Source organism: Ictidomys tridecemlineatus, chromosome 3 (genome assembly GCF_052094955.1).
Source record: "Ictidomys tridecemlineatus isolate mIctTri1 chromosome 3, mIctTri1.hap1, whole genome shotgun sequence".
NCBI classification, from domain to species: Eukaryota; Metazoa; Chordata; class Mammalia; order Rodentia; family Sciuridae; genus Ictidomys; species Ictidomys tridecemlineatus.
Genome location: NC_135479.1, coordinates 146,120,982 through 146,143,784, shown reverse-complemented (window position 1 = coordinate 146,143,784; position 22,803 = coordinate 146,120,982). Strand labels below are relative to the sequence as shown.

General features: G+C 42.7%; 1 protein-coding gene across 3 annotated transcripts in view; it reads left to right on the top strand.

Annotated features, from left to right (window-relative positions):
- Positions 1 to 22,803, top strand: part of Casr (calcium sensing receptor) — a 74,671-nt gene that overhangs the window by 20,382 nt on the left and 31,486 nt on the right. The window lies entirely within an intron of this gene.

The following is a 22,803-nucleotide window of genomic DNA, read 5'->3' as shown; positions in this document are numbered from 1 at the left end:
CTGTTTGGGCACAGTTGGATAGCCAGTGTCAAAAACACCTATTTGAATTACTGAAATCATTACTCATTTTCATCTGCCATTGCAGTGACATAGCAGAGAGAAGTCAAGGACCCTCTGGGATGACTTGCTCAAGCTGGCTCCTAAATATTCCAGCTATAGTTTCTCATTTCTTCCCCATGGTTGTTTCTCCTGGCCATGATCTGCCAGTTGTTCCGGATTCATATCAGTGTATCATCTCAACACACTTAGTTCCTCAGTACTTGACCCTGAGTCACCCTCTCTCTTGGAAACCCCAAGGTGACTTTGGGAAGTGCCTGGATTTTGTTACTATTTACTATTTCCCTGTCCCTCCATCTTTCTGACCTCAATGCCACATTCTGTCATTTGCTCTTTTAAGTTTGTTGATGAACACTTTATGGCCCTGTTTTTTTTATTTTTTTCTGCCAGCAGTATCCATTTGAAGATTCTTTAATGGAGAATATCCATTTTTAATCACTAAAGTCTTTTTGATTTGTGCTGGCTTCTAAGAACAACAACAATAAAATTTCTTTAGAACTTCTTTAAAAGCATGGAAAACTTAACAAGGTACAAGGGGGGAAGGGACAAGCAATTATATTTGGAAGGAAATCCAGTTCTCTTAGCTCCCAGCCCAGAACCCTTGTACCATGTCTGCACAATCTCTCACTTAGATGGATCAAACAAGAGGATAAGGACATAATAGCACTATCCTGTTGTGTTCCAGAATGTCCATAACCCTCAAGGAGCTGAAGGAGGTTAGAGATGGGCAGGTCATGGAGATCATCTAACACCACATGCTGAACACGCCTGAGGCCCAGCTCTGGCCACAGGGAATGGTGTTACTATTATTCAAATGAACTCAGCTGTCATTCACTGTGTATTTGAACAACATAGTAATGCTTTACAATCTGGGTTCTAATAGCTAGAATTTAGCCAGATAAAATCTCTTGTAGCTGCTAAGGAGTCTTTGGAATAAAAATGAATGAGTAAAGACCATGTCCCCTAGATGGACATGGGGCAAGGGGTAGTAAGGCAAATTCCTTGTTTTAAAACATTCATGATATACTTTTTTTTTTTTCATTGACTGGACTAAGGGTCACAAAAAAAAAAAAAAAAACATGGTAAATGACTTTCTTTCTTCACAGTCACTTATTAACCTCAGGAGTGTGGAATGCATCACTGAAAGACTAATCCATGCCACACATTCAAAGGACATAAACCCAAGTATGCTGAACTGGTAAGAAGGAGGGTAGAAGAAGTCAGTTTATCCTTGCCTTTGCTACTATTCCAGATATTGCTGCATCCTGTGCCTTAAATAACAGATGAGGTATTAGTCAGTCAGCTTTTTGTCACCATGACAAAAGAGTTATAAAAAGAGAAGGTTTATATGGTTCATAGCTTTGGAGGTTCCAGCCAATGACTGACAGGCCCCTTTGCTATAGGCCTATCAGGAAGGAGCACATCTCAGCAGGAGCATGTGTTAGAGCAAAACCACTCATCTCAGGGCCAGAAAGCAAAAGGAAGGGCACAGTTCCCTTCAAAGGCACCCCTTCAATGACTTAAAGACCTTCTCTGTGCCCCACCTCCCCAAGAATACCACGTTTTGTCCACATGGGCCTTCGGAGGACTCCCAAGACCAGACTGTGGCTAATGGACAAAGAGACCTTGCCTACATGTTTGAGAAAGCTGTGCTATGCTCTCATTACAGTCCTCTGCCTCCAGAAATGCACCCGGGGCACACCTGCACAGGTGGGCAGCAAATGAGGCATAAAATAAGCTTCAGACTTATTTTAAGCCCACAGGCTGGTGTGCACATAGCCAAATGATTATGGTTTCCCTTTAACTGAAGCCCCTGGAAAAACTTTTTTGCTTATTCCATGGTGTGTTCATGTTGCTCAAAATATTGTTAAGGAGTTGAAAGAAGGAAAACAACAACAAAAAAGAAAATGGCTGCAACTCTACCCACAACTCAGAATTAGCCACTCTTAATATTTCGGCACATCTGCTTCCAGAATTTGTCTCAAGAAGTCTCTTTCTTTTGTTTCTCAGAAAAGTGAAATGTGGCTGATTAGATTTCAAATAATGCAGAAAATAGCAAAACTTAAAAAAGACTTTTTGAAGTATCTAAAAGTCCATGTCATCAATATTTGCTGAACATCACTCAGGACTTTTCTCTATATATATTCCTTCCTTTTGAATATCATTGGGTTTGCCCATGTTTCCACCCTATAGAGGAGATTTGATTTTTTGAAGTAGGTCAGAGTTGCCAGTCTGGTGAACAGGTAATGATTAAGCAGAGTAAAGATTTGGGTGTGAAGTCAGGTATAATTGGTTTTCTTGGACAGCTCAGAAATTGTCATGAGGAGACCCATGTTGGAAGTGACCAATGAGCACTGCCTCGAGAGACTTCCTCTGAAGGACGTGTGTGTGGGGAGGTGGGTTGGGAGCACTGGGGACCATAGCTGTTGGAACTAAGCCAGTCTGTCCTTTGAAGACTCTGGGCCACATGGTAAATCCCAGGCTCTTACTGTCCCTGATCCTGTTTGCTCATCTTTAATGGGATGTTCATAATGTCCACTTTTCATAAGCTGTTACGAGAATCAAATTAGGTCAGGGACATAAAAGCTCTTTTGCAAACTGTCAGGCCCTATACAAATGTTAGGCTTGATTATTTAAGTATATTTGTCAAATTAATCTTGCTTCTTGATGGGCAGCCTTCTACAGACACAGTCAGTTTGTGACAGTCACATAGTCAAAGCCTAACTGGCTTTTCCCTTGCCTTCTGCTCCCCTTGGTTTGTCTTCTCAAGGATGCCTTATCTGGGACCTGATCACAATTTTACTGTATTTTTCCCAGTACCCAAGTGTGGGCAAGAGGAATCACAAAGGGCTAGTGGAACAGTCTGAAACACCATCACCATGATTTCTACCTTCCTGGTGGTTGTGTGATCAATGATTTCAGTCTGGGTTGTCTATTTGCAATATTTAGGATACGGTCAGTTTCTTTGGAAGTTCTTTGGGAATTTGGAACTTATCAAACCATCTTTCACAGAATAGGAGAATCTGAGATCTGGAACTTCTCAGGAGTTCCCGTGATACATAAGGGAAGAAATATTAAAAGGTATAGTTATCTATAAAAAGAGAAGTAATCACTGTACCATTCTAATAGTGGTTGAAAGGGCTAAAGTTCAGGCACTCATACAGCCTGGCACATAAAAAGTAGGCAGTAAAGTTTACCTATTATTTTTTTGTTGTTTTATATTATTAACACAAAAATTGGAACTTATAGACTCCATGAGTTACAAGAACCTCATTGGGAACTTTGGACACATGGAAGCATCCTTCATCAACAAGGAGCTACTGTTATCCACACATTTATTATAGGTGGAATTTTACCATTATTATAGGTGGAATATCTGCTATTTTACTTGTACTCATTTATTCATCATGTATTTATTGAGTGCTTACTTTGTGCCAGGCAGTGCGCCATATATTGCAGGTACAACAGTGAGCCAACCAGACAGAATCCTCATGCCTCATGTAGACATGAGCATACTAGTACAGGCAGTTTACTAGTAATTACAGAAATGAATATTCAACGAGTACTTGTTCTGAAGGCAATGAAGGGAAAGTATAATCCTACGAGGTCATGTAGCTGAGGGGACCCAATTTTGTGTGGATGGAAGGGGAAGAGGCAGGGAGGATTCAGAGGAGAGTTTCTCAAGTAATTGGCATATGAGTTGAAATCCAAAGAATGAACAAAGAGTGAAGAAAAGCAGATTCCATCCGGAGGAACAACATGAACAAAGGCCTGGAGGTTGGGAACAATGGACATGGTCATAGCTGAAGCAGGATAAAGATAATAGAGCAAAATATGAGGGTGAAAGCTAGAAGGAACTAAGCCTTACAAACCAAGTATGAGGGTTGTGCACTTGACCTTTGGAGCAAAGAAGAGGCCTTGGAGTGATTTGAACAAGATAACCAGATTTCAAACCTTATGTCACTAAAAGGAGAAAAATGGATTGGAGGGGAGCCCAGATGAATGCCAGCAATCAAAGTAAGAAGCTGTCACAGCAGGGTGGATGAGGGCAGTTTAACCCAGAATGGTAGTGGTGGAGCTGGAAAAAAGTAGAAAGAATCAAGAGTACTTCAAGAGGGCTGGGGTTGTGGCTCAGTGGTAGAGCCCTTGCCTAGCATGTGTGAGGCACTGGGTTTGATTCTCAGCACTGCATATAAATAAGTCCAATAAAAGTCCATTGATGACTAAAAAATATTTGAGAAAAAAAGAGTCATTTAAGAAACAAGGTCTTAAAGATCCAGTGATCAACTGGATGTCAGAGGTAAGAAACAGAAGTGTGAAGATTCCATTTATTCATTCAGCAGATATTTATTGATCCCCTACTACATGGTGGACATCGCGCTAAGTGTTGAGGAGGCAGCTGCAGACAAGAGAGAGAAGTTCCTGCCCTCCGAGGGCTGCAGTTGGATTTTGAACCTGGAAAGTTGATAATAAATAAGTAAACAAATAAATAAGTCCATGTTTGAATTACATAATCCAGAGCGTGTGCCTACAGATAAGGGCTAGGAAAAAAAAAATGGGCAGCGTTGCAGAGATAGTAATTTGGAGCAAGGGTGACACTGAAGGTAAGACCTGAAGGAGGAGAAAGCCAGAAGAGCCAGTGGAAGAACATTCCAGGCAGAGGAAACAGCCAGTCAAGGAGCTCAGCGTGTTCCGGGACTAGGTCAGAAACCAGGGTAGCTGAATGTGAGCTGGGGCTGGACATGGGGCAGATCACAGTTCAGATTTGGAGCGTGTTTTATTTTTTCCTTCTTTGTACAGCAGCTAGCATGATCTGATTAATTTTCTATGAAAATCTGGCAAGAAAATGGTTATTTCAGAGTAAGGGTGAAAGCAGGGAGGCAGCTAGGAGCCTCAAGTGATGGAGGATGATGGTGCCATGTCTAAGGGCTGAGGGTGCAGTAGGGGGTCAAGGACAGGGGACCAAGGATCAGTAGCATTTTGCACATGAAGCCAATTGACCTCAGTGAAGGTCCAAATCATCTTAAGTGTGTGGTGGCACGTTTCAGTCACGGAGGTTGATAGCGTGGTATAGTTCACCTACAGACACAACCTGGATTCGTCACCTGAAGGACAAGGCTGTAATTTTTCAAGCTCCAGGAGATCAGGTCATGGACATTAGGGAGATCCAGATCAGGAATTAGGGGCCCAGGTCTAACACCCAGTGAAACTGGGATCAGGGCCATTGGTCACCAAGACAGGGATGACCACAGTCACATCAGGGTGGATATCAGCCCACGGTGAAGGGAAGGATCTGTTGAGCTATGTTTCTCTGAGTCCTGCCTTCCTGAGGCCAGAAGTGGGAACTGGTTTGAAACATGGGTCAGGGTAGGGTTGGGTCAACAATGGAGGTTAAAGTAGCAAAAGCACCAGTCAGAGGTTAAGAGATGAAGATGTACCACCTACAACACCAGTTGAGATGGGATGTCTGGTGGATGATCCAGACATTTATCTGTAGATTAGATGATTCAGAAATTTATTTGTAGAACAGCACGCAGAATGATCCCCAGTGTTCTTCAGGTATTTTTATGATTGAGACATGAGGAATCCCTGCCTTCAGACTTGATTCCACCTCAACTGTGAGACCTATTGGTAGCCTCACTATCAAACTACTGGCCTTCTTGATTCCATTGTCCCTTTCTCTGCCATCTCAACATGACTTTGCATATAAGGTGAAACAGTCAGCATTCTGGGACAATGCTGAATTTTAGCTCAGTATACCTGCAATCACCCAGACACACACACACACACACACATACATTGTGTCAACCGCAATGAGCATGTGTGGAAGCCAGGGTGTGAATAATGGCTACATCAAGACAGGTTAACCTGCAGAGCAACGAGTATCTCCATGAAGTTAAAGAATAAGCAAAATGAATCTAAAGTGACAGAAATCAGAGTAGCAGTTGGCTTGGAGGGCCATGAAGGAGGCTTCTGCAATGCTGAAATGCTCTATGTCTTGGTCTGGGTGGGGGTTGTGTGGTGTTGCCCATAGGTAAAAACTCACTGAGTTGCCTTCTTAAGAATTGTTCACTTAAGCTGGGCACGATGGTGCATGCCTATAATCCCAGCAACTCAGGAGGCTGAAGCAGGAAGATCACAAGTTCAAGGTCAGCCTAAGAATTTAGTGAGGCTGTGTTTCAAAACAAAAAGTCTTGGGGATGGGTTCAATCTCCAGTATGAGAGGGGGAGGTAGAGAATTGTGCAACTGATTAAATGTAAGTTAGACTTCAATAAAAATGATTTTAGGAGTGAGAAGGAGACACCTGATCCCAAGACAGAATGAGACACAGAATGGTGGTCATTCAGATGTAAATCACAAAGGGCAGCACTGTGCCTCCTTCCCAGAACTTGCTGCCATCTGACCACTCCTTCCTGCTCTTCCTCCATTCTCAGTCCTCAGCCAATGCTGCATTCTACCCAGTGGCCTCTAGAAGAGGTTGGCAGCTTATGATGATATGCCAGGAGCCAATGGAGTGCCAGGTAGAACAAATATCATTTCCAAATATTAGGAATCCAATGTGACACAGATTGAAAATTTCTAGAGAAATACCAAGCATCATCCCTATTAGTCACTGACATCCCTGATGACCATGGTTAACCACAAATGAGCTGAATAAATCACAGAATTGCAGAACTTCCAGAACTTTGAGAAGAAAAGAAGAACAAAAAAATGAACAGAATGACCTTGTTTTTCTTTGTAACTTTCCATTTTATTTGCTAAATCCTCTTTTTGGAGATTCTACCATGTATATTAGGTCATTAGACTGGTAAGTTCTGCAGTAAAGAGAAATGTTTACTTTTATTTCACCCAGTGTTTCCATGTGCAATTTGACCAGCAACCCTTTGGTAAATGGTACTTTAAGTCTGTCATCTGTTTTCCTATCCCCTTCCTCCCCTCCTTGGAGATCCATTAATCTTTACTCTTCCTGCTGCCATCTTAGGGCCCAGTCTCCCCACAATCATGACTCCGGACTATCACCACCCTTAGTGAACCTGTGCCTGGAGGGTCCACAGTGCGGCAGAGTGAGGACCTACGGAGGTTCAGAGAAAGTTCTAAATTCTTGAAACTTGAAACCCAAATTCATCGACTCTTCGTTTACTAAAGATATAGAATCTTTATGATCTGTAGCCACTAGAAAGACAGTAATAATAAAAATTAACAACAAAAATCTCCAGTCCACCTGCCACATCTCCTGGGAACAGTGCAATGTAGGTTTAAATTCTTTCTCCATCATTTATTAGTGTGGCTTGCCCAAGTCTCCTCACCTCTCTGATTCTCACAGAGTTCATCCAGGGAATAGGGATAATATCTGTGGAGTTTGTTGAGAGGATGTAACAAATAACAGTGGCAAATATAAAATACCTTTCACCTGACACTAACCCCCACTTATTTATCCATTAACTTTCATCTTCTCCCACTTCCTTTTGTATCCATTAAGTGAGCATGGTCTCCACACCAACACCTGAATCCACATTTATTCAAATTCCTCCTTCCTGCTCCAGTGCATTTATTTAGAATCATAGCAGAAAGGGAATGCTGGCTGGCTGCTTTCTCCCAGGTCTGGGATGGGGTTGGTTTGTTTGGTTAGTTGATTGTTTTTGTTTGCTTATTTTGGGGGACTTGGGTGTTTCATTTTGTTTTTGCAGTATTGAGAATTACTGAGCCCATGAACTGGTACATGCTAGGCAAGCACTCCACTCCACTAAGCTACATCACCAACCCTGAGGTCAGGCTTTCTCTGAAATTGCCTTTAAAAGACGATACCAGGGCTGGGGTTGTGGCTCAGTGGTAGAACACTTGCCTAGCACGTGTGAGGCACTGGGTTTGATCCTCAGCACCACATAGAGGTAGATAAATAAAATAAAGGTGATGTGTGCAACTACAACTAAATATATATGTTTTAAAAGACAATATCATTATTTTGGAGTAGATTCTACAAAATGAGATCACTGGGACTAGAAGAAGTTCTCTACCCTTGGGAGAGTCCAGCTGTAGGTAAAGATAATTGTCTCTGACTCTTGATTTTCTCATCTGCTAGATAATTGTTCTAACCAGTTCTTAATATCCTGCATATACAGGATAAAGGACCAGCATCTTGCCCATGCCACTTTTCCCAAAGAAGATTTAGGAAGGGGGAAATATTTCTCTGCATTGTTTCCGAAAGCAAAAACAAAACAAACGAAGGGCATCTAAAGGACGAAATGATTGTGACAGTATGGCTACTTCAAAACCACACCCCTTTCCTGGGATGTGTATCCCGCTATTTGCAGAAGTGGATTAGAATGGCCCAGTGGAAAAACACTGAGCCTGGGAATCTGAGAACCAGTTCCAGCAGAGGTTTTGCCAGTATAATATAACCCTGTATATTTTTTAATGCTGGGCAAGCCACTTAATCCTCGAGTGTCAGTAATATTCTTTGTGCATCACAGGCTTAACATAGTCATCTCTTCACAGCCTCAGTCCCAGGGGGTGTTAATAATGCTACATTATTTCTTCTGTATCTGTTCACATTTTCAAAAGCAAATGGGTTTCACAGTCCATACTGTTCTCTTTGTTCTTTAATTTATTTAACAGCATGTCGTAACTATTGTTTCCCATCTTTAGGTAGTTTGATGACTTGTTCTTGAAGTCTGCATAGTATTCTGCTCTGAGACTGCACCATCTTTGCATACCCATCCTCCCATGTTGAACGTGGAGTTGCACTATCTGATGTTAGAAATAGTGTTGCCAGGTGCAGAGAAAATCTGGGCTTCTTAAATGAGATCACACCTCTTACGCTTCACTTAGATAGACCCACCTGTCTCTGGCTGGAATTGAGACCCTCAAAAGAGAAGGGAATGAAGGACTGGTTAATTGGAAGAGCAAGGGGCTGGGGAGGACAGGACAGGCGCTGCATTTGTCTATTGGGGACCATTGTGCCACACACTTTTACATATGTTAGTACCACAACGCTGTGAGGTAAACCTTGCCCCCTTATCTGGGCTGCCAGAGCTGAACTGACCCATGCTCACAGCTACCATGATGAGAGGGAAACCTGCCTGACAGGGGCCCAGAATCACCACTGCACTGCCCCTCATGAACATTCACCACCCTCTCCTCCCCACCGTGACACCTGACCAGCCCCTCTGCCTGTGCTTTCCTTCTGTCCATCCCATCACCTTGGTCTTCAGATGTCCTATCCTTTCTGAACGTCTCAGTCACATGTTTAACGTCTTATTATAATCCAAACTAACACTGATTCTTAGGGTTACAACAGTTTACATCCTTGCCTACATGCAGTGAAGTCTCTTCAAGGTTGAAATACTCCCAGTTTGGGCTTAAAATTTAATAATCTCCACAACATGGATACCCTACACTAAATGTGTGTTTTATTGTAAACAGTCTTAAATTAAAATCACATTTTTAACACTTCTGTAAGTCTTCCCAACTGCATTCACCCACCCTCAAAATCTGCAAACACTAGTAGCAAAATTTCCTACTTTCCTACCCATGGTGGGGTTCATTTGCATTTCTTTTCAGGTGAATTTCTTTGTTTACTTAATAACAGCTATGGGAGTGAGCAGGGCCCACCAGAATCTATCCTTGTGTCCTTCAAGTTGCTATAAAATGAAGTGAGCTAAAAGACTTCTAATATCCTTCCCAAAATTAAAAATCTGTGTCATTCGGACACATCTTAATGTTGGGGAGGGGAGTGGGGGGATGGGGGGGATCTTTCCATCGTGGTCTACTTTTTATGTTAAGTTTGCACGTTAAAAATTAGAAATAAGAAGGCTTCCTTTCCTCACCATGACATCTATGAACCAGAGTGCACAGTCACGCCCCACTCATGGCTGCTGGTCTCTGGTCCTGCGATCTGAGTAAGTCAAGTCTCATGTCTCTGAGTCTCAGTTACCCGTTAGTAAAATTGGAGATTTATCATGAAGGTGTTCAGAGAGGCACAGAAATGCCTCTCTGGTCTTAAGGCAATCACATCTTAAGGAATCCAGGACATGGGACTGGTCCTCCAAGCCCAGCCGAGGCGTTCTGGAATCGCCCTTGTGAATCTGTAAAGCGAAAATCCTGTGCCCACCCGCCATGGGAGCCTGAGCCAGGAACCAGAGAAGGCCAGTCCCTTAGCGCAGCGCGTTACCAATCAAAACAACCTGTCCTCCCTGCTGACGCCACGGCCCCCGGGCTGGGGCTGCAAATCGAGCCGCGATCTTTCTGCTCCAGCACCGCTGGCCCCGCAGCGATGCGGGCGGGCGCGGAGGGCTGAGCGGCAGCGGCCCCACGGGGTTGCTGACCGTGGAGAAAGGAACTGGCCTGCAGCGGCTCCTCTCTCTGAGCAATCCCCGGCCACAGGCAGGCTCGAGCCCAAGGGGGTGGGTGGGAAGAGGGAGACCCTGTCCCCCAAACAAAGCGAGGAGAGGGGACAGGGATACTCTCCACTTCTAAGCCTATCTTTCTAATGAGGCTTCACCTACATTGAAGGGGCTTCCAGAGACCTACCGCGCCAGTGCTGCCCAACTGGGTCATCCAGTAGGATGACCAAAGTCAAGAGAAGGGCAGCAGCTGGTCCCAAGGGAGAGAGGCAGAGCCAGACTGCAGTCACCCTCTCCCACTCCTTGCAATCCTGTCCCCTCCTCTAGGATTCTTCAGTTAAAGGGTTTTCTTTACTCTTGGATTCCTCACAAACTCGTTTTCAAGCTGTTGCCTCGGCCAATTTTTTGGCTTTATGCTTAAAGGATGGGGAATTTGCACATTTCTTCCAGTGAGATCTTACCATACACCTTCCTTACTAGTTCAGATCATTTACAACTTCCTGAGTGACATTAGCAGGCCTACAGTTCACTTTAGAGAAAATGTCAGGATCATGATTTCATTGTAGGTGGGTGTCACCTCTCTAATCCCACTCAGGCTGGACAGAATGCGTCTGCATCTCTGAAGGCTCCATTTCTCTCATCCAGCTGCCAGGTGGCTTGTCTGGTTTTCTGCCCCAGACCTGTCTGGTCCTCACAGACTTGTTTGAAGGTAGCCAGGCTGTGGGTGAACTGAACCACTAGCATGCTAGGACCACTGGGGAGGGAACAAGTCACTCCTCCTCAATTCATTTAATAAAGGGTGCCTCATCTGAAGAACTAGTGTTTACTGAACATGTATCAGGTGCTAGGCCCTAGTGAATATCACTGATATTATTTTAATATAATCCTTTCAGAAGCCCTTCCATAGTTATTCCTGTTACAGATGAGCAGCAGAGATTAAACAGTTTTCCCCCGAGTTACCACTAAGAGTTGTCAAAACAGAGATTTGAATCTGGATCTATCCAGTCTGTGCCCTGTTCCTCTAACAATGAAATAAACACTGGTGTGGAGAAACGATGCTCAGTGAGGGATAAGGAAATTTGACTTCTATTCCTACTTTGGTCAAGTCATTTAACCTTGCTTTTTTCAGTCAGTACAATAAAACACCTGAAATGGATAAAATTTTATGCATATATGTATTCTTCTGGAAAGAACAGGCTCGAGTTTTCATTAGTACTGAGGACACCCATTATGCCCACCCTCAATTCCCCGAACGGTCTCATCTCTATAGGACTTTTCACGCTGTGTGGTCTACCCTAAAATACTGGCAGGCTGGAGCATAGCAATTTCAGGCTGCTACTACCTCTGAACAAGACCCCTGTGTGTTCAGGGATGTGAGGGGCTCCTGGTCTTTCCAGCATGCCCGCATGTCCAGATAGCAATCACAAGAAGGATGCCATTGGGACAGGATCTTCAAATTCATCCCCCACCTGCTTGCAACACCTCAGCACTTTTACTTTAGCCTGTTGTATTCTTTACTTGCAACCAGAACCTAAGTTTATATTAGACCCCGAGAAAAGATTTCAGAATCTTTTTTTTATAATTGAACTATAAAAAGCATGCTGGTCATGGGGCCTCCAACAGGCTTGAGTAAAGCAACCATGAATTATTAGGCATCTGCTGCATCATAAGTATAATATAGCAGTGAATGAGACAGACCAGGTCCCAGGCTGCGTGGAGTCTAAGAGGCAGTCAAGGGAGCGCCAGGTAGAGGCACAGAGCATTCTGAGTCAGGAGGGGCTTCGTTGAGAAGTGGTGTTTGAGCCAGTCCCTGGGGATGAGGAGGGATGAGTCAAGCAGGAGATGCAGGTCAGAGGGGTCAAGACCATCCAGACAGAGGAAACAGCCTGTGAAAGGTCCAGAAAATAAAGAACCAGGGCCAGTGGAGGAACGGAAGGGAAGTGTCTGGAAGCAGAGAGAGGAAAAGCAGTGTAGAGAGAAGGCTGGAAAGAGACCAAGCCAGTATTACGGGGCTCCAGGAGTCAGCAGCTGTGACACTAACTGGCTGTGTGACATTGGCAAGGCAGGTAACATCTCTGAATTTCCCTTTCCTTGACTTAAACCTGAAAGGCCTGCACTAGATGCTTTCAAGAGTCCCTGCCTACTCTGCTCTCCTGTGATTTTGGACTTCAAAGAAAGTGAAATGGTCACTGATAAAGAGAAAAGAGGCCCCTGATGAACTGGTTGGCAGGGGTGTGGGAGGGGCCATCAGCTTGGCCTTGGTGTTGTCAAACATCAACAGTTTCACAGAACGTCAACATCAGGCAAGGCCACTCTGTGACTGTGATGAAGACAAAAATGCGGCCCCTCCACCACTATGCCTGAACCCAGACAGGATTCACCAAGCCATAGAAATGATCATACGGCTCCCTATCCTGGTTCAGAGGAGTGACTGCTGCTCCTTTACAACGACGGCTGCAGCCTCACGCCCGTCCTGGTTCCCATCAGACAATATGCATTTAGGTACAATTGCCGCAGCTTCTGACAGCACAAAGAACAGCGTCTTCAAGTCCAGCCCTGTCCTGGCTTTGGCTGGAGGGCTTGGACACCAGCCCCCTTCTCTCTGATATTCTCCTCAATTCCCTCCACAAGTTCCCTGCCTGAGCCTCAGGGTATTGGGCAGTGGAGCGGTGAAGTGGAAGAGAAGAAAATGAGGAAGAGAAATGCAGAGGGCAACTTCACAGGGAAATTTTCTGCCACCCACCACTCAGAGGGAGCAGAATTAGCACATCTCCAGAGGGAGCCTTTCTTCCCTCTCTGGCAGCTCTGGGCAGCTGCTTTGTGTGGCCACAGCCCCACCCAGATCTGCCAGGGCTGCTTGAGAGGTAGTGATGGGTCTTGTTTCCCAACCAAGCCACACCTAACATATCCTCCCCTCAAGTCATTTCACTAGAAAGCAACCAGCGTCCCGTGGAACTGACCCATTCCACAGTGTCAAAGGTGCAAAAAGTGCTGGTGATTCAGATTCGCAGCCCGGACTTCCCACTCTTCGCTGAAAGCATTTCGGGGGGTGGGGGTGGGGGGAGTCCCCACCACACAAACCATTCTCTTCTGTTGTCATGAGCAAATGGTAAACAAACCAGACTCCTGAGGCCTCGTGAGTCAGGTGACAACCAGAGAAAAAATATGACCTCTGTCTCTGGCCACAGACAGACTATTGGTGTCTTATTCTCTTTGAGAAAGCTGGTGAAATCAAGCACCCTTTAACTCATACCAAGCCCCTCATTTAACCTCTTAGAGTCCAGTTGAGGGCAAAAGTACAGATTTCTTTGTGCTAGATTTAATGCAGGGGCCAACAGTGAATGTCTTCTTCATTTTCTGTCAAGGGACCAATAGTAAATATCTTAGACTTTGTGAGCCAGTCTTTGTCTTAATTACTCAGATCTACTCCTGTGACACAAAAGCAACCAGACATCCTAGGCAAGTGAGTAGGCATGCCTTTATTTCAACACAATGAGCCCTGATCTAACAAATCCAACACAGGGGCACAACAAAATAAGAATAAGAACTAGGCATGGTGACACATGCCTGTAATCCCAGTGACTCAAGAGGCTGAAACAGGAGGATCACAAGTTCGAGGCCAGCCTCAGCAACTTAGTGAGGCCCTAAGCAATTTAATGAGACCCTGTCTCAAAATAAAAACTAAAAAGTTACTGAAGATGTAGCTTAGTGGAAGCACCCCTGTGTTCAATTCCCAGTAGACAGGGGGTGGGGGAAAGAATAAGGGAAATATTAACCTTTACCCTTGACTTTCAAAGGACTTTATTTCTCATTAGAGGGATTGGAATAAGGCTTAAAAATCAGTTTGGAAACTTCTGGAAGATGAAAGAAAAAGAGGAAATAAAGAGTAAAGAAAGCAAAAATGAGAGTATAGAATTTTAATTCAAAAGAGGAATAGAATCAAAGTGGAAGGTGATCTCTGTGAGGCCTCTGAATAGCAGACTGACCCTTGTCCTCTATTCCTCCCCTGACCAGCTCATCAGGAGCAAGGAGAAGGCAAGAAGATACTCTGGATAAGTGCAGATTACAGAAAGCCCAAGACCATTCCAGCTGCTGAAGAATCGCCCCTTCAGAGACGCTAGAAAGGGGTTTCAGGAAACTAGACAACATCATGCTAAGTGAAATAAGCTAGGAAAGGTCAAGGGTTGAATGTTTTCCCTCATTTGCAAAAGTTAGAACAAAATGGGGGGGGGGGAGTCACAGGAGGGATGGAGAAGAATCCCATGAAAATAGAAGAGAGATCAGTGGAAGAGAGGAAGGGGATTGAGGAGGGAAAAGGAGGGATAGGAAAAGAGAAGACTGGTGAAATGAAACTGACCCAACTATCCTATGGGCATCTATGAATTTCTTCTTTATCTATAGCCATAATGCACTGATTTTACAAAACTATAAATAAATAAAAGAAAGATGGGTAGAATAAAGAGAAAGGAGAAGTAATAGGGATTGAATTGGAGCAAATCAAATTCCATGCTTGTATAATTATGTCAAAATGAATCCCAATATTATGCATAACTATAGTGCACTAATAGAAGGAAAGAAAAGAAGAAAGCAAGGAAGGGATCCCAGGGGACCAGAAAAGCAGCAGGGATAGCTGGACAGGGTATTGGCGAAGGTGACTTCTAACGGCCACATGTAAACAGGGTCCCCGCTGGACCCTATCATCTGGGACCGACGGATTCGTGGTGAAGAATATGTACTCAGTTTGCAAATTTGAGAAAGGAATTTAGCAATGAAAGATTTAAGTCTAAAGTAGAGCTGGCAGGAGTCTTCTGGGTAAGGGTAGAGGAGAATGATAACGAGATATGTAAGTCCCCTCTTTGGGACTGGAAGAGAGGGTGAGAAGCGGTCTCTGTGGGTAATACCGTCTTGTCTAGTTCACAGAAAAGGTACACTGATTACAGACTCAGAAAAGTACCCGAGCTGTAGAGCAATGATTTCTGAACTGTGCTTCCTAGAATACTAATTTCATAAGATGTTGGCAATTTTTACATGAGAAAGACTTCAGGGAACTAAAGAATAAATTGACTTTCACAGGAACTGTGATGTGTCTATTCAAAAATGCATTTTTGCTTTGCTACGTTAGGCTGGGGGGAAAGTTATAGTGTTGGAAGAAATAGATTAATTTTGAAAATAATTCTTAGATTTTTTTCCAGAACCTAGAACAGAATATGACCCAGAACTGACGCAGGTGAAATATAGTCCAGCAATAATTTTCCAACTTTAATGTACATCAGATTCATCAGAAAGCTTGTTCAAACACAGGTTTCGGGCCCCGTCTCCTAGAGTTTCTAACTTCAGAACCACTTAAATCCATAGCATTTCTGTTACTGATAATTTATCATGGACATTTGTCAGTTTTATCCTTCGTTGTCTTAAAAAATCTGCTTTAGCAATGGCTCCTATTTCTTGCTGATGTCTAAAGTTTCCCACACCATGGGAAGAGAGGGACGAAGGAAATTCCCAGTTAAGTCTAAGTCACAATATGTGTTTTGTGACTATAACATTTAAAGCTATAACATTTCCAGTGGAGTTGACATAAATTCAGCCACATTCTGAATGCTGTTTATTGACCTTTCAAATTAGTTGATGCTGGGTGTGTCGGTGTAAGGAAAACTAAAGTTAGAATCTCTTCAGTTTTTAACTGTCTCCTAAGCCCATCACCATAGCACACTCTAGAGTGAGCTCATAGTTTAGTTAAGATAGTTATCTTGTGGAAATATTAAAAAGCCTAAGCTTGTGTAAGTGGAAAAAAAAACCACATTCATTTGCTTAAAAATGGAAAGGTATTTTGTAGAGGCCCAGTGGTTTTCCAATGCACTATTGCATGAATGCATTAAAAAGTTGTCAAGTACAAAACAAGAAAAAATCCACAGGTGGATGGGCCCCTCTCCCAGAGTTTCTGATTCAGGAGGTCAGGATTATACCTGGGAATCTACATTTGTAATGAATTTCCAAGTAATCTGCTACTGGTCCAGGGACCACATTTTAAGACTCACTGGCCTGCACCCAGGCTGGTGCCTGACAGGAGGCTCTTTAACAGTAAGTTTCTACTTGAGGATTACCAGTTAGAGGAAATCTATGGGATGGGTTTCACCATGAGTGAGGATTTTCTGGATTAGCCAGCTTCTAAGGTAGCTTACAGAATTCTAAATGGACTTTATTTGGGGAAGGTTTATCTGGAACAGTCTTCCTCCGGACAGCTTTAGGTGTCATTAGCAATAGAGAGTGTTTGCAGAGAGGTAACTGAACGGGACCTGTTCTAGGATTTGTGTCTTTTAATGATGGTTTGTGATGATCCTGGGCAAAGCTGGAGAGGCTGGCTATTAAATCTATAAAACTTCCCCCTGACATTTTTGGACAGGGAGACATGTTCCTTCAAAAATGGGAACAAAATTCAAAATGAATTTGACAGGAGCATATAGTTTTTCAAAAATAAAATTCAGAACAACTGCAATGGAATGTATTTGGGGATTTAAAAAATACTAATATCAATTCTGAAAAAAACTGCCCAAGCAAATGTATAGTAGAACAACAAGGAGGATCTAGCTCACTTGAATGTGGATGTGAGTTAGCCAAGCATGCTGCAATGGAGAAAAACCAACAAGCACGTCCTGAGAGTCTCACATAAAGGTGGGGATACAATTCCTCTCCATCTCAGGCCAGGTTCAAAGCATGGCATTAATGTTTGTTAGCATACTCTAAAAAATAAATAATGATGAAGTTAGAAAAGGTCTATGGTATGTTGACAGATATCTCTAGAAAAATACAAAATAACTCTAAGTGGAAAGATTTTAAGGAGGCTTGGGTTGTTAAGCCCAGAAAAAGTGAGGGCGATTCAATCATACCTTTACATGAAATGAGAATTTTCTGTATCTGGGCCTTCATTAAAGTGGTAAACTAAGCAAGAGGAAATAGCCTTAATTTAAAAATAGACATGATTTTTTTTCAACTGAAAGGAAAATATGTAAAATGGGGAGATTAGCACAGGGGTTATGTCATGTTGAGCCTTAGAAATCTGAAAGAAGTTAATAGCAGTTATCCATTTTAAATGTTTTCTATGATCCGTTCACATTTGTGAACCAAACTTGAAGGGCTTTACTCTTGAAAGAATGGCCAAACTCTTGAAAAATCCCAAATGCCCATTAATGGGATTGTGAATGATTAAATTGTGATTCAAATAGTGGAATATTTATGCAGCAGAAAAAAATCAGGAATTAAAATAACATAGCAACATAGAGCTTTATAATAATTAGTGAAAATTTAAGTCTCAGAAGATTACATACAGTATGATATATTTTTATAAAGTTCAAAACAACTCAAAATGTTCAAATACTTTTTAGGAATGCAGATAAATATAATATAACCGTATAAAAGTAAAGCAAAAGGCAATCATATTGAAAAAGCCTGAGAATACCAAATGTGGGCAAGGAATAGACTAGGGAACTCTACCGTACTATGGTGGGAAAATAAATAAGTATAAACCCTTTGGTTTGTACTACTTTATTTGTACTAATTTATTTTCCCACCATAGTACAGTTTCTGCTAAAGCTGGAGATACTTTAGGATCCAGCAACTCTGCTTCTAGTTAAATATACCACACATATTCACCAAAAGACATGTTCAAGAATGTTCTAGCATATTCATAGCAGTACTATTGATTAAAATCCCAAACTGTTCATTAAAAAGAGAATGGATAATTTGTAACATAATCATATAAAATGCAGTCACGCACCACAAGAATGTTTCAGTCAGTGCTGGATTGCAAAGGTGACAGTGGCCCCTTAAGGTTATAATGGGGCTGAAAACTTCCTGTCCCCTAACGAACGCTGTCACAGTCATGACATCCTACTGCAGTGTGTTTCCATGTGTTTTGGCAGTGTTGATGTAACAAACCTGCTTGCTGCCAGTTGTCTAAAAACATAGCATAGACAGTTATGCACAGAGGGTAGTACTTGATGATACTGTTTTGGATCTTTACCGTGCTGGGTTTTTTTAAATTGTTATTTTATTTTTATTTATGTATTTATTTTGGGTATAAAGGACTTAACCCAGGGGCAGTTTACCACTGAGCCACATCCTCAGCCCTTATTGTTATTTTAGAGTGTCTTCCTTCTACTTATAAAACTTTTTTTGTATACAGAGATATGAAAAATCATGCCCTATATGTGTAATGAGAATTGTAATGCTTTCCACTGCTGTCATGAATTTAAAAATTTTTTTAATTAAAAAAAAACTTTGATAGCAAAACACCTGGCCTGTTATGTGAGCAGCAGCCTCATATATACATACATCAAGAGGCCACATCAAGTGATCCACCTGCTCCATCTAGGTTTGGTAAGAACATTCCATAATGTTCACAATCATGTAATGCCACATTGTTAAATGGGGTATGACTGTATTATACAATAGTGAAAAACAACAGACTGATTACACATAATAATATAATTAAATCCTTCAAACCTACTGTATTGGACAAAAGACCAATACAGGGCTGAGGATATAGCTCAGTTGTAGAGGGCTTGCCCAGCATGTATGAGGTAAAGAATATATAACACACACTTCCACTTATATAAAGTTCGAGAACAGGAGAGGCGAATCTGTGGTGGTAGTGGTCAGTCCCCTGTCCCCTTAGGGAAGGTAATGACAGGGGGAGGTATAGGTAGGGCCTCCAGGGTCTGGTTCAATTTCTTAATTTGCATGCTGGTTACATGGATGTTTTACATTGTGAAATTCACTTCTGATTTGTGCACGTCTGGTATATGTTATATCTCAATTAAAAGTTTCTTTTGCCATCGAGAGAAAGATAAAAGAGAAAGAGAAAGGGAGTAAAGACAAACAGAACAGAAGGGAGATGTGAAGGAGTGTCCACAAGCATATTTTTCAAAATTTATTTCAAAGGGTATACCATATGAGGAAGTGGTAAAATACTTTTTGCAGAGTTTTTCATGTTTACTGTTTAACATATTTTCTGATTTAAAAAGTAATACAACCCAGGGGTGTGGCTCAGTGATAGAATGTATACTCAGCATGCACAAGGTCATGGGTTCAATCCTCAGCACTGCAAAAGGGGGGCGGGGGAAAGTAATACATGAAGGTTTTTTTTAAAAAAAGTTTCAAACACAAACAACAAAACTAGAAAGAAGTCCAAAATTTCATCACTGAAATATAATTGCCTTTAACATTTTGTTGTATATCCTTTCAGGCTTTCTCTATTATGGTTTACAGGTTTTTGTTTTGTTTTTTTTAAGCATTGGATGGGGTGAAGCAAGGATGAACATGTGGTTCTGGATGATGGCTTCTTTGGTGGGAAGAGGCAGGAAAACAAAATGTAAAAAAAATGAAACTTCAGATAGGTTATCGCTGATGTTCTTTGTTTTAGATAGTAGATTCATTATTAAAAGTAGCTTAATAAAGAAATAAAAGTGAGCCAGGTATGGACCAAGGATGAGAATGTGTCATCAGCCAAGGATTATGATTAATGGAATCTGGTGCACCTGTGGTCCAATTAAAATGAAAAGGTTTCCCAGCCCAGATGGATTTTATGCTATAATTGAAAGTTCAGGCCTCTGAAAATCTAAAATGGTATTTTTAAGACACTCTGTGCACTGACAACTCGGGTGGAGGTGGAGGTGCCCATTTACTAAATATAAAATGTCTTCTCTTTGATCAGTAAACCTCATGCAGCTTTTTCAGGGAGTTGTGAATTCCAACTTCTCTTCAAGATCAAATCACAGCCATCATGATCAGACATGCATGTGTCAGAAGGTTTTGAGGTAAACCAGACACATCTCCCAGGTCCCCTCCACCTCTAAAATTTTTATATTCTATATTAATATCCTGGTGTGCTCAAATCAACCCACTAGCTAATGAGACAGGAACAGCTTTCCCAGACCTCTTCCTGTTAATGACACAGGAAGTTTGCCCGGGGACACTTCTCATTGCCTCCAGCAAGAACTCTACATTTGTGAAGCGATTTGTTTTTGTATTTATATTCATATCACTGTTTATAAAAAGGAAACATTTAATGTGGAGAGGAAATTGGGGTAAAAGAAGAGCAGGAAGAAAAAATAAAGCCACGAGTAACACTGAAATACAGCTTTGGGTTTCTATTTTAGCTAGATTTTGATTTGCAAATTTGATTTGCAGCTTTATGATAATCAAAGCAAAGAGGGCAATGGGGAGATAGAAGTTAATGCCTATTAAGTAATTTGGGCCAGTTTTTCAAAAAACAAACTAGTATTTCCATGTGCTGGAAGATGTGCACCCAGTCATGTGCTAGAACAAGCCTTCTACTGGCTCTTGAGAGACAGCGGTTAAATAGCCAGGATTTTTGCAAATTGTTGGTTAAGCCCTGGGTAGTTTGGAATTGACGTGGCAAGTCTATGGTCATACCACCCTGAACACACTGAATCCTTGTCTGAAAGTTGACCTCTGTGGGGAATCCCAAGCAGCACTACAAGTCAGGGCCTTCCCATCACCCCCTTTGGAGAGCCAGCTTATAAGAACACCACTACGTGTCCCCAGTGCCTCATACCATGACACTAAGCAAGGCCAGGGGGCCACACATGGGTGGAGAAAGATTTGATGCCCAAGTCTGTTAGGCTCCACATAAGCATTTTGGGGGATCGTAAGTGAGGAGGCATATATGCCAGAAGACTAGAGGTTGACTTGAGATTTGTGTCAGCCCTCACCCACCCCCGTCTCAGTCCTTCCTTCTTCCCAATACTACCCTTGAAATTTCATAGCTGCAAGTTCAAAAAACAAGTTATGCCCACTGAGGGCAGAAATATCTCCCCATTCAAAGATCATACAGGACAAAGACGCTAAGAGTCTCAGGTTAAGGATTTGATGTGTCCCGTGAGGGCAGTGCTGCCTTCCAAGCCTGTGTTTCACAGAATTATTAGTGTCCTGGGGGGAGGTGCATGTGTGTCCCTGCTGGGAAAAAAAAAAAAAAAGCAGTTTTCTTTACACTGGACTTCTCAGAGCCTTCAGGAGGCAAATGTGCCCTGTGGCACAGAACACACATCAGTTCCCAAACTTATTTTACCCTAGAACAATTCGCAGTGGTACCTCTCGGGACACCAGCCTGAAAAATGCCACAGTGAGTGGTCAAGTTCCTTGTGATTTTTGAAAGGCAATACCAGGACATCATTGCAAAGAAACATGTCCTTCATGTAGGACTTGAAGCTCACGCATTTTTCTTGATAGAAACATGACTTGATTTAAAAAAAAAAAAAAAAAAACTCTGTTTTTCCAATGAACCATGTCACAAACCCCATGGATGTGCACACATCAAGTAACTGTCCTTTCTTAAGACCTGAAGGAAACATGTCAGGTTAAGAAATTTCTTAACTTGTGGTCTGTGTCCCCAGCAACTGTCCTGACATGAAGCTCCTGACATTGGCCTTGCCCAAGCCCCAAGTCCGTGTGCATTTGCAGCTCAAGATTCTGGAGCAGACAAGGAGCATTTCCAAGGAGACAAGGAGACAAGGAGGTTTTGGCCTTGAATTTTCACCCCCCTCAACTCCCATCTGTCTTTTTCCTCCTCCCTGTCTCCTTGAGAGAGCCTGGTGAACTCCTCTCACCCCGCTAGGCAGGTAGTGGGCACTGACCACAGAGGCATCAGTCCACACCCCTCTGCAGCCCCTCCACGTGCCAGGCTCTGGGCAGGATTCATGTCACCAGGGAGTTCAGGATGAGCATTAGTGAGTGTCAGCCTCCTCTCCTGGTTCTCTCCTTTCTTTGCTTTGTCTGCGCGTCCTTCTCCCCACTTTGCTGGTGCCCTGAGCTCTCCCTCCCCACTCTCTCGTTCATCCTTTGTCCTCCTTTCCCTGATAGCTTTTTCCATTGACTAACAGGAACCCAGCTCAGCTGGTTTTTATCACGTTCCTGTCCTTGCATTTTTCCGACTCAATTAAGCCATTACCAAGGCTAAATGAGGCATGGACTCTCCAAAAGTCACACCTGTTGTCAGGGAGATGGCGGGTCAGAACCTGAGCAGCTGGCCAGCTGACAAGCTGGGCTTGAGGGAGGCAGCCGAGTGTGACGAGGCAGTTTGTCCACCCAGTGCTGAAAGAGGGCCCTCATCTCAACATCAGACGTGTCTTGCCTTCACGCTGAAGCAATGAAGTCTGACATAGAACTGGAGAAGGTCACGCAGAAGGTGGCAGACCAGGTGGCCCTCCCCAATCCTTAGGCAAATGTACACCAGGTGAGATAGAAACCCATGTCACGACCTGTCCTTGGCAAGAGGTAAAGAAAAACGTAACCAGAGCCAAGAACACGGGTTCTTTGATTATGAGTTGAACTTTCTCAGGTATTTTTCCTTGTTCAACATCATTAAAACATACACATTTCACCTTT